The 12,598-nt window shown below is 39.2% G+C and overlaps 1 long non-coding RNA gene across 1 annotated transcript; it reads right to left on the bottom strand.

Annotated features, from left to right (window-relative positions):
* Positions 1-3,160: 3,160 nt before the first annotated feature.
* On the bottom strand, positions 3,161-10,755 carry LOC134162486 (uncharacterized). Its single transcript, XR_009964341.1, has 3 exons — positions 10,494-10,755; positions 9,798-9,960; positions 3,161-3,250 (listed from the first exon to the last, which is right to left on the bottom strand). It is a non-coding gene; the product is annotated as an uncharacterized LOC134162486 (long non-coding RNA).
* Between the last annotated feature and the right edge of the window lie 1,843 nt (positions 10,756-12,598).

Raw genomic sequence — 12,598 nt, 5'->3', positions numbered from 1 at the left:
GGAAGAGTTACAAGAACTGCTCTGAATAATACAAGAAGGAGCAGTAGCAGAAAAGCCATTTCCAGCAGTCAGTGGAGGTGCTGCTGTTGTGGCATAAGCAGAAAGAATACTGCAGGGCCAGGGATTTATGTTCCTCTACTATGACACCAGCATTAAGGTTAGAAAACTTACCTCTAAAAAGGTAATAAAGTGCTTATAGCACTGTCACTGACTCTTTGAAACCCAAATACTTTGAACTTTCACATTCTTTTTTTTTTTTTTTTACTATTAAACTAGAATGACAGTATTTCTATTTCTTCTGCAAGCATGTGCAAGACAGGGCCTTGAATGTAGAAACCACTGTTGTGGGTAGAAACTCTCTTTTTTGCTGCAGTCAGCTCCACAGGTAGCCAGGACTGACTTAGAAAGGGAGATGTATGCTTGAGTGTCTAGTCGCAGCGCTTTCAGAGATCATCCTCCCCACATGTCAGGCAATATGCTTTTGTAATGCTAGCATATTCTGGAGGTATGTGATACAAATTAAAAAAAATGTTGTTTTCTATATGCTGTTCTGCTCACCATAGCAGCTTTCAGGGGGAATGGGGGGATTACTTTTTGCTTACCTGTTAGGCCAGAGGGTTGTTCACACAAATCAAAGTAATCCCTAAGTGTTAGCAGCAAGACTGGAGACAGAACTAAAACATGAGGTGGTAGTGTTTAAAAATAAGTTGTTAAACAACTCAACTTCAGACAGCTCTGTCCTTTCCCTTGTCTGCTGGTCTCTGAGTAATGACTCAAATACTGGAAAATATGTGGTAATGTAAACTGGCATGAAGAAGCTCACATGGAAATTCATTTGCCTTTATTTGGGGTCTATAGAAGATACAGGAATATGCATTCCTTCTTCCAGAAGTTATATCAGTTCTTATATAAACAGAATTGGGTATACAGAAGTCAACCTACAACTGCGCTTAACTTGAAATATAATCCTACAGGCCAATATAACTTTAAGTGTCCCTTCTTATTCATATCGGTCCAAGTGATGGACCAATGACTAAACAGGAGGTATCCAATACTTTACACAATGCACAAAAGAACCCAGACTTTCCCTCATGTTGTTGTCAGAATTGACCACAAATGTGACACTTTCCTGGTACAAACTGAAAGGTGTTTAGGTATGGCTGACAATTAAAAAAGAAAAGCTCACACCAACATAAAGAGCTTCACAGAAGAATTATCCTTCAAAGAAGAATCTCAGAGGGCCATCTAACTTCATGAGTAGAGCAAGAAATAGCATAGACCTAAAACCAAAAAGGCATGCAGCTGTGTGAAGTACAGACCATATACCCTGATTTATATCTGGCATTCTACTACTTACTGTTCAGGACTTGTGGGATTAACTAAGGTCTGAGTGCAGATAATATACACAATTTTTTTCAAGATAAACAGAATGCTTATGAACTAGATGTTTTACTTTTGGCTGAATTTTGTGACCAGGAGTAATTAAGTACATATTATCCTCAGTTCACAAACACCTGTTGAAGGTTCAAGACATAGATGCCATGTAATCTCCATACATACATACATAAAACACCTTTGGGGACCTGTTAAGTGTTTCACATATGCCATGTATGACAAGTGAGACCTATAATTCCACCTCTACCTAATTTCTTTGCTTTTCATAGTTTTGTTCACACAGGGAAACATGCAAATCTCCCTGCAGCCTGCTCAGCCCTCTCAGCTCCTTCTCACATCTGTGATTACTTAGAGCACTCATCACCTCAGAAACCACTTGGCTAATAAAGACACTCCTGCACTGAAGTGATTGTGGGGTGGATTTCTAATCAGCTAGTATAGTCTTCAAGTAAAGCCTAAGACTGGGCTAACAGATGCTACAATTTGTTAAAGTCCCACTGAATGAAATTAAAATGCAATGCTAGGAAAGCTGATGATGTCTTAATGGGGCTTCTGTGGTATGCTGTTCCAAACAGAATAGCTTCATAAGCAATAAAACCATTTGACAGATTGTATCAGACAGCTGTTTATTACAGAGGTGAATGACCCTGGACTAACAGAGAATGGGAAAAAGCAACACAGAAGCAGTCCATTGTGAAAGGATAGGAAGTCTTTCTTAATGCCTTAAAAGATTCTGAGGAATGTTACGTTCTTCATCTTTAATATATTGCCTGCTTACACAAGTTTTCCTAAATGTGTTTGTCAAAATTATTTTGCTTTAAAGGCCACAGAACCATTAGATGCTGATGACAGTTTTTAGGGATTATTGACCCAAGTCCCCTATGAAACAGTACCCTGTTACAGGCCCTTTAGCCCACCAGTAACTCTCTCTCCAGCCAATGTTTCCGTATGGAAAACTGTTACAAGTATTAAAACCTTATGTGTTTTTTCTGAGGGGGAAGTGGTGTTTAAAAACAGGTGGAACTGTGTTTACATGCAACTGTTTGGGAAAAGCAGCTTTAACTTTGGAGAAAAATCTTTTTCCGGAGTTACTCGTTCGCTTCCATTGCTTTGTTGTGGTAATGCTAACACCATTTGAAGTGGATTTGCCACATTCAGTGTGGAAAAGCAAGAATGTAAGCACACACTACCTATGCATGCAAATACATGGTTAAAACAAGAATATAAAAACAAAGTAACTGAAATAGGAAACATTAGTCTCAGTAACGTTCCTCACAAACTCCAATATAAACCAGAGCTGAATATTTTAAAAGTTACACTTCCATAGTGGAGCTGGGTAGGGTAGATACTCACTATTTGGTTCTGCCTGGTGAGCATTTGTGAGCCATACCTCCTCACAAAATAAAAAGTTTAATCCAAACAAGTTACAAGATTTTCTGGTAACCCAAGTGGCACAGCTTAGCATCGATGCACCTCGCCATGTGAATTCTGGTACATTTTTCCAGCCATTACATCAGACATCCTAAAAACGTGCCAAAACTCTAAAAAAAAACCCTCTTCAAAAAACCAAATCCAGTATTATCAAGCAAACCTGAATAGGGATGCAAGTTTTGTAACTGCTTTTCCCCAACTTCCTAGCTTTACAGCCTAATCTTGTACTGAAGAGAAGATTAAATAACAATTAAAAAAGAACCTTGATTTTTATATTAAGTACATTTTTAACTATATATTCACTTCAAAACAAACGTACCAGAGGAGTTAGAAGCTCTGTTAATGCTATCCACTGTAGTACATGCTAGCTGTTATGTGACAGGTGAGCACTTAACCAACATCTGGTCCAAAGGGAAGTCTGAGTCTGCAAGGTAAAAAATAAGAACCCTTGAATTATTTTATACCAGATCTCAAAATAATAATGCTGGCAAAGCAGACAAAGCCAAATCTATCTGTATCTAAATTCGCAGTGGATAGGAAATGCGAAGAAGAACAGTACAGAGACAGCCAAACAGCCTGGAAGAAAGATGGGTCACATCCTGGGCATGTCTAACTGGCATGGCACTCAACCATTCCCAGTAGCTCTTCCATAAGGTTGTTTAACCCTCAGAAATTATCCAGAGCCAAGACAAATCCACTGGGGCCTGTTCTACCCCATGAAACTACATCTAATTCTATTTTGCATTGTAAACAAACACCTGGCCAAAAAAGTGTAGATATACCTTTGATTTGGCCAGGGCAGTCCCAAGATGCATATATCACTCCTATGAGAATCAAGACATTATTTCATCACACCTTACGCTAGGACAGAGGATTTTCTATCCCCACTTTCAGTGTGTTCCTGACAATTCATCTCTAACATGGCAGAAGGAGGGGAAAAAAAAAACAACCTATTGACTTCAGCACTTGCAACAGGTCACAACTTAATGCAGGCATTTTTCCCCTCCTTCAGCAGGAGTTGTTGGAGGGACATCCTTCTAGCTTTGTCACATAATAATGCCAGGGAGCAAGCTCTGGTCAAATGACATATCACAAGAAGCAGGGCCCACATATATCTAGACCAAAAAAATGGTTACCCTGGTCTCTACTGCATGGACTGCTTCCAAGTCATCTGAAAACTAATCCAGCTGCATCAGCCCAGAGTTCTCATGCGCTAATTTATTCTGCTCCTAGCTAATAATTCAAAATATCTGCCTCTGGGCAAAGTAAATTAACCTATAAACCTATACACAACCTGGTGCTGTCCCACCAAACAGCGGAAGTACTGGAAAGGTAGCTCTATATTATACTAATCTCAATCAGAATAGTTCAAAGAGCAAAGAATATTTCTGGACTGCATAGACAAGCAGGCATGGGACAGAGTGCCCTTCAGGTTACACCAGTTGACACTGCCCTTTCAATCTCAAAAAGTGGCCACCAAGGAGTTCCAAGCAAAGGAGCTAGGAAATTTATTCCCCAAGGCATGCCTCACCTTAGGGCTGCAGAAAGAGAAGGTATCATAGCTCTTGCTATTTTGGCTCTCCATCACTAGAACCCCTCCACATGACTGACTCGATTACCAGCATGACATGTCACATCATGTCATGAGACTAAGCAGGACTGGGGTTTTTTTTCCCCTACTGTACCCAACCAGAGCCCAGTAAACACTCATCCCATAATCTTATTTTCAGCGTGTTTATGAGCAAGCAAGAAACAAGAGGCTGTGAACTATCAGCCAGCAGGATTCCTGCCCTGTACTTAGGGAATTGGGTTGTTTTCACTCATTCAGCTAGGCAAAGATAATGTTGGCAATAAATTTGAAGAGCCTGGGGGAAATGGGGAAGAGCTGTCAATCTTTAAAGAGACTAATGAAACTTGAATAAGGTTTCAAATTCTTAACATACCACAAAACGTTATTTCCTTTACAGACAAATTTAGGTAAGGTGATCATATAATTATATGTCACTTACTGCTCAGCACTTTATATATAGCCCTGACTTTTTACTATTCTTCAGATGACTTGAAAACTCTGCCAACTGCCTTTGACCTCCAACTAAAAGATTGATCTTGCCATGGAAAGTGTGATTTGCATAGCAGCAAAAAGGGAACTATCTTTCACCCAACAAAAAAATCTCAAGTCAAAAAAACTACACACACAACAATTACTAAATTACTGAAACCATTTCTTTTTCTGAACACAAGCAAGCAAAGAGAAATTTTGGCTGTAAATAAAAAAGAATTAATTTTGATGGACAGTTTGGTTGCCTGAATAAAGTTAACTGAGCAAATAAAGTTACATTGAAACATAACATGAATACAAGCTTTGCATACCATACCATAGCCCACTGGGCTGGCTGGGGCTTTGCCCAGTGGTACCCTCAGGGAGGTGTAGCCAAGTCCCTATTGAGCAGATGCAAACTCTGCAGAGACTTGCAGCATAGCCACAGTCAAGCAGATTTTCAGAGGGACATTTGTAGCACATAGGATACAGCCTCCCATTTGCAGCCCCTCTTTAACTTATACCCTCTTAGAGAAATGTACAGGTGTTCTCCGGCCTTATTTTACTTGGGAAAAATTGCGCTGGTTTAACTTCATCCAGTTTATTCAGATGCTGTGATTAAAGCCATATAAAATTATTATGTTGGTTTAAGAATGTTTCATTGCAGTTTACCCTGTATCAAGATACCTTTTCTATTCTAAAGCTAAATATGAACTCCTATCAAATTAAGTGCCCACACAGCTTAATTACACTTATGTAACCTTTTCATAGCCTTAGCACAAATACAAAGGAGAATACCCTCATCATACTGCTGACTCTTCTCTGATCCTTATAATACACACCTGTTCTACCCAAATCAAATTAACTGTCTGTAATATCTTGTGCTTAGAAAACTTTTCCCTTAATTTTATTCTAATTTGACTGAAACAAATAACCTTCACATAGTTAGGGAAAAGAGGCACTTCAAAGCAACAACAACAAAATCTCAGTGCTTCAAACTTGATAGTGTGGTATGGCTCTCTTTTTATAGGTGGCATTCTTTTTATAGGCAATTTAAATTTGGTTTAGTAACCTGGCAGTCAGCTGTTTTATTTTTTAAACATGGTCTCCTACTTTGGCCCAAAATCAAATCATTAACAAATAATCACAGCTGTGTGTCTACATATATAACTTTAAAAACACACCCTAAGATAGAACTCTCAATTTTAATTAAATTAATTTAAAACCCCATGCTTTTTGGCATTAAAACAATCTTATCTTGCTACAAATGAAAAATAGGCATATATCAATTTCAGGAAGAAAAAAAACACAAACAAACTAAACCTATTCCTCAATACTCAGAAGACTGTATTACAATTATGACTCCACCATTAAAATATTAAAGTCTTGGGATACATATTTAGCTCTGCAGATACTACTTTAGCTGTAGTATGATGCACACTCATTGAAGACAACGAAGTCAAGGGCAGCCATGTCTGTTCTGCATCCTGTGAAAATCTTTGAAGAATTTAATCAAATAGATCTGACCCTCCACATCTTAGCTACATGAGACTTGATCCTAAGAGTCAGAAAATCATAGAATCATGGGTTTTCTTCTTAAGTGTAAAAATCTTTCATTTAGCCCATATTTTCTAGAGAGCAATCAGGTGTATGAATATTTTAATTTATCTTCCTCCTAAAAATCACTTCAGCCACTACTTTATTTTCTATCTGGAGATTCTACCCATCTCCTGTAGTTTTTCATGGATTCCCTCCACGCAACATTTTACAGCACTAAGACCTGGCAAAAGCAGGATTGCTTTATTCACTGGTTGAAAGACATTTCCTCTTTTGAGCCTACATTTGACAGTACATGCATGGAATTAAACTTTTCAGTTGATTTCTGTTTCAACTTTCTGTTGATAAACAGGTACTTTTGATAATGTTACCACCTATAAACATGAGAATATGAGAGCATAAATATTAAGTTAGGTGAAGATGGATGCATCATATTGTTATGTTCCTTAAAGGTGATTAGTATCTGTTATCTATCCCCCTGCATGGCTCCCCTTCAATGGGGAAGCCTGTACATCCTCTCCACAAAATCCATTAAGTTACACTGCATCACAGTTACACTGCACTTGTAACTAACTTTAGCATAACTAGACTGTGTTTGGAACCTGCGAAGATTTATGGATATGCTTGACATAGCAGCATCCTTGAAGACTTAACTGCTCCTCACACAAAGTTATTCACTGAGGTAAGGCTTCACAGGCACAAGTTCAATGAACACAGGATGCAGGAACTGTGTCTTGCCAGGGCATAATGCTAAAATAGCAAGTAAATGCAAGTAGCAAATGACATTCAAATAGAGAAGTCAGTGAAAGTAAGTACATGTTTAAAAGTACAATTCCTTCCTCATAGCTCTGTCCGTAACGCTACTAAGCAGCATGAATTTGCAGTCACTCTACTGCTGCAATTACAGAGATCTCTCAGATAAAATTGGTACAGCTTCAGTCTGCAATCCGAGCCATTTCTGGACCCTATCATCAGCTTTATTGGAAGAAGGTTCAGACTATTTCACTTCACAAAGAGTAAATAGACAGTCAATTTATAGTGGTTTTCATACTCTCTGCATTTTCTAACATGAAATTAAATACATATTTGCCTTTTTCCTCTGTTTTCTGACATATGAAGCAGCAGATGCCCTGATGAGGAATCTCAATATCTTAAAGAATTGAACCATATGTTGTAGAACTTACTGCACAATTGCTGGGTTGATGACAACGGTTTCACAGAAGCGCACTAGAAATACCATCAGTGATGGCAATCACTGGCAAGTCATTCTCTAGTCAGGGAGGGCATGGCCTTGGCAAACAGTATGATGTCCATATCTATCTGCTGACCAAACATGGCAAGTGAATTACATATTGTAATCAGCACAGAGCAAGAGCATTATAAAGCCAATCAGCCAGTTTATTCTGGGATCTTCTTATTGATAAGAATTGTACACAGAGGAAACATGGCATTACAGACATCCAGAGTGTCACCATGCATCTGGCAAGCTCATGGTGCACATATTGCATGAATTAAACACTAAAAACGTTTCTTATGAGTCTGCCAGGAAACACCATCACTCTTTAAACCAATGATAATTCACCCTACCTGAAGGATCTTACTTTCTAGTCTACCCTTAGTTTCTAGTGTACAATTCAAGCATTTCTCATGGAAATCAATTTTTGGCAAATAGCTGAAGATATCTTCCTGTCTCTTCTAGATCAACCTTACAAAAAAATGTAAGAGATACAAAATTTCTTGTGCATTTCAGAATTGAGGAAAATTCAGTATCAACATGGTAATACTTACAGAATAGTATATTAAACTGTAAGAGATCTCTATCACTGTAGTGTAACATACATTGTTGAGTGACAAAATGATGCAATGAGACCTTAGAGGCTTGATCATGCTCATCTGAAATCAATAGTTTTGCCTAAATATCAGTGGGAATGGGCGAGTTGACCACTACAGACAATGCTTCCAGAACTGTTAAATGCTTAGCAGCTCTCACTTAATAACAGTAATAAGGACTTGCTAGGTGCAAACTGAATTTGAAGTCTGGCTTAAGATTTGCCTCTCATGTCCTATTGAGTACTGACATATTTTGAAAATCTGTGTGCTTATTGATAGATACAAATTCAGATAATGGGTCCCTTTAAAATTCTACTCCAATATATACACAAAAATCTATTAACACACTGTTCAGCCTATTAACATACCATTCTTAAAACAGGAGTTACTCAGAAAAATCTAAAGCCATAGACAGACACATTCAATCTTAAAAATCTACTGCCAATCCTTACAAAGAGTTCATTAGTTTCATAAAATTGATAATTTCAGCACATCATCCCCTGCATTCGGCTGCTTCTTTAAACCAATGGCATATTTAGCATTGCTATTAATAAAAACTCACTGCAAGAAGCATTCACTTATACAAAAGCATCTAGGTCTTGTAGCTGGAGAACTGAGTCATCTGGTAACAACAGATTTCAGGATGTCTCTTTTGACTGCTCCTGTCTTTTGGGAGACTGCAGAAGATTCATTCTCCCCTCTCCCCCACAGCTTTAATGAGCCTAACTCAGGCATGACAGCAGTTTATCTTACACAGCATCTTGACAGATTTTTCTGTCCTAAATTTTATTATTGTCTGCTTTTGTCCCATAATGATGCCTACAGGTGTTATCACAACCTGTTACCTGCTGGATACAAGCGGGGGGGGGGGTGAGGAAGCATTATCATATAAAATTCTCAAAACTACTTTTTATTCAACCTACAGAATCCATATCATAGCTTCAGATAATAGCACAGAGGTATTTACTGTAGCATCCATGAGTATTAGATTGCTGACAATTACCTGTGAGTCAAAGAACTGCATAGTAGCTCTCAAGAACATGTCATAGTAGCTGTCATACACTATAAAAATCACTTTGCTTTCAGAGTACCGAGTTCCAACTGCATGCTAATTTGCTTCCTTTCAGGTAGAAATGAATAAAAGCTGACAAAAACAACTGCTTTGTAAATGTTTTTTACAACTTCTATCAGCACATAGCTACAGTCTAAGCAGTGTTGCATCCTATAGCTAGGCTTGCAACTCATCACCTAGCTAGGATACTCTTATCCTACCAACACCGTTTATCACAGAATGGCTTGGGTTGGAAGAGACCTTCAAGATCATCTAGTTCCAGCCCCCCGGCATAGGCAGCGACACCTTCCCCTAGACCAGGTTGCTCCAAGCCCCGTCCAACCTGGCCTTGAACACTGCCAGGGATGGGGCAGCCACAGCTTCTCTGGGCAACCTGTGCCAGTGCCTCACCACCCTCATAGCAAATAATTTCTTCCTAATACCTGGTCTGAATTTACCTTCTTTCAGTTTGTAAAAAGCCCTTGTAAAAAGTACCTTTATCTTAGGAGATGCACCCTTTGTCCTATTAAATATTCCATCCTACTTCACGTAGAATGTTCAAGAGAAAGACTATCCTGGAATCTGCAGGATTCATGCTGGCAAGGAAACAATTTTCAACAGCCTTGCCACCAAAAGAAACATATGCTTTTCAGAAAGGCTGAAAAAAAAATAAAAGTGCCTAATACATAAGGATAGCGAGGAGGCTACGGATGAAACATTCATACATCAAGAGATGGAGCACAGCACCAAATAAATTAGCACTTACAATGACTGAGAAATGCCAGGCTAAAAGTACGTCAGAAAAGTAGCTGAGCATGTAATCCTCAGCATTCAAACAACAAATATTCTTACTCACCCTTGTTAAAGCTGTTCCACTTTGCATGCAATAATTAAATCATTTGGCCCAGAAATAGAAAAGATGGCCTAGTATCATAGAAAAGAGCTGAAAATGAGTTTTGTGTTTAGTGTAATATGGGACCAAGAAACCAAATCCAGTGGAGAAGAATAACACATACTAGAGAAAAAAAAAGCTTTGTCATGATCAATATATTTCTTTTTCATTATGTTATCTTGTAGCTCAGTTACCAAGCTGCTCATGCTATGCAGCATTTGACTAATGAAAGTACAAGGGGTTATTGAAGTTTCCTGAATTCATGCCATAGTAGCAGTAAGAAGAGAAAGATTTCATACTTGTCTGCATAGCTAGAACATCTAAAACCCAGAATGCCTCACTACCCCAACTCAAAATAGTAAATATAATTTCAGGATCAAAACTTTAAGAAAACAAATAGGTTGCAAATACCTTGAGCAGCCTGCAACCTTCCTCTCCTATAAAATCTTTATCAGTGTCATCCACCCACCCCCTAGACTTCAGCTGCCAGCATTCAAGCTATGCTCTGATATGGCACAGCTGTGTACCAGGGACAAGGGCTCTGTGAGAACAGCTGTGAGAAGCCTTATCTTCTCCATCCACCCGCACACCTCTCTCACTTTGGCTTTCGAGCTGCATTTAAGCTTAGGCCTGTGCCCTAGTCCTCATGTGGCCTGAGTTCTAGGTATACCTGGCTTGGCCAAGGTGACTTCCTGGATAGACTCGGCTCCAACTGGTCAATATCAACTATCCTCATTCAAAGTCTAGTAAGAAAAAAAAATGTGGTCTCATCCTTAAAATACATTTCACAGTCCCAGTATAAGGATCTTCCTTCTTTTTAAATATATTTGGACATACAATTGTTATGCTGGTTTTACATTGATATAAACCTGGATTTCACAACAATTACAAAAGAAAGTATTTTGCCTTACCCTAAGAAAGTTCAAAGATTTTTTTTTTCTAATATTTTATGTATTTATTTTCCAGGCACATTGGGTTTGACCTCATGTATAAGAAACAAAAGCCAAAGATAAATAAATTATACCCCCAGCTATTCACTGAGATCCTGGTACTTGTTTCTGTACAGTGAACAGGTTTAGAGTTCACAGGGTACTGCAGTTTACTTATGATGTCTCTGAATGGCGGAATAAGCACTGTTTTTCCTAGCACAAATGAATGTTTGCAATAGGACAAGGGGTAACGGTTTTAAACTAAAAGAGGGGAGATTCAGGCTGGAAGAAATTCTTTACAAAAAGGGTGGTAAAACATTGGCACAGGTTGCCCAGAGAGGCAGTGGATGAGCCATCCCTGGAGACACTTAAGGCCAGGCTAGATGTGGTTCTGAGCAACATGATCTAGTTGAAGATGTCCCTGGTCATGGTATGGGGGTTGGACTAGATGACCTTTGAAGGTCCCTTCCACCCCAAACCAAATGAATGTTGCCAAGAGCTTGTCTACTAACCTTCTCCAGCAGTACTTCAAAGAGCCTCTTTCCGGGACACGAGAGAAGTCATGACACATTTTCAAAGGGGTGGCAATCTGTATAACCACCAAAAAAAATATTTTCCCTATTAAAAAGTTAGAGAAAAACTTATTTTAAATACATTCATACACACATAGAATCAACTAGGTTGGAAAAGACCTTTAAGATCAAGGCCAGCCATTAACCCAGGACTGCCAAGTCTACCACTAAAACATATCGGCCTCATCCACACGGGGTTTTTTGAACACTTCGAGATGGTGACTCTACCACGTCCCTGTGCGGCCTGTTCCAATGCCTGACTACCCTTTTGGCAAAGAAATTTTTCCCAGTATCCAGTCTAACCCTCCCTTGGCACAGCTTGAGGCTGTTTCCTCTTGTCCTGTTACTTGGGAGACCAGCCACCTCCTAACTCCATCCTCCTTTCAGGTAGCTGTAGAGAGCAATAAGGTCCCCCCTGAACCTTCTCTTCTCCAGACTAAACAACCCCAGTTCCTTCAGCTCTTTCTCATAAAGCTTACGCTCTGGGCCCTTCACTGGCTTCGTTGCCCTTACATACGTATGTGCAGAGAATAGACGTTTAGAAACATCTCTTTCCAGTCTTAATGTCTCATTATGAGGATTAACATGAGGTCAATGCAAAAATGAGAATACCATGATGAAGTATTTCTCTAAAGTAGCAGGAACAACGCACGTGCTTGCACGCAAAGACCTGGCAGAGGTGATCTCTTGAAAGGACAAGCTCCCCACAGGCCGCCAGGGTGAGCTCTCGCCCAGCAAATCCAAGCCAGAGCTGGTCCTTCCAGCCTCCCGTTCTTTCTCGAAGGAAGTGGGTGGAAAAAAACACCTTATTTAAAGCTTAATGCCTTGTCTTCAAAGCTTTTTGCATCTTGCTGCCTCGGTTCTTGAGCATGAGTGCCAGTGTGCAGAAATGCTGTTTCCCAA

The sequence above is a fragment of the Pezoporus occidentalis genome, unplaced genomic scaffold (assembly GCF_034315485.1).
Source record: "Pezoporus occidentalis ecotype Australia unplaced genomic scaffold, CSIRO_AGI_Poc_V1 ctg19, whole genome shotgun sequence".
Taxonomy (NCBI): domain Eukaryota; kingdom Metazoa; phylum Chordata; class Aves; order Psittaciformes; family Psittacidae; genus Pezoporus; species Pezoporus occidentalis.
The sequence above is the reverse complement of the archived record's forward strand: the minus strand, read 5'-3'. Positions and strand labels throughout refer to the sequence as shown.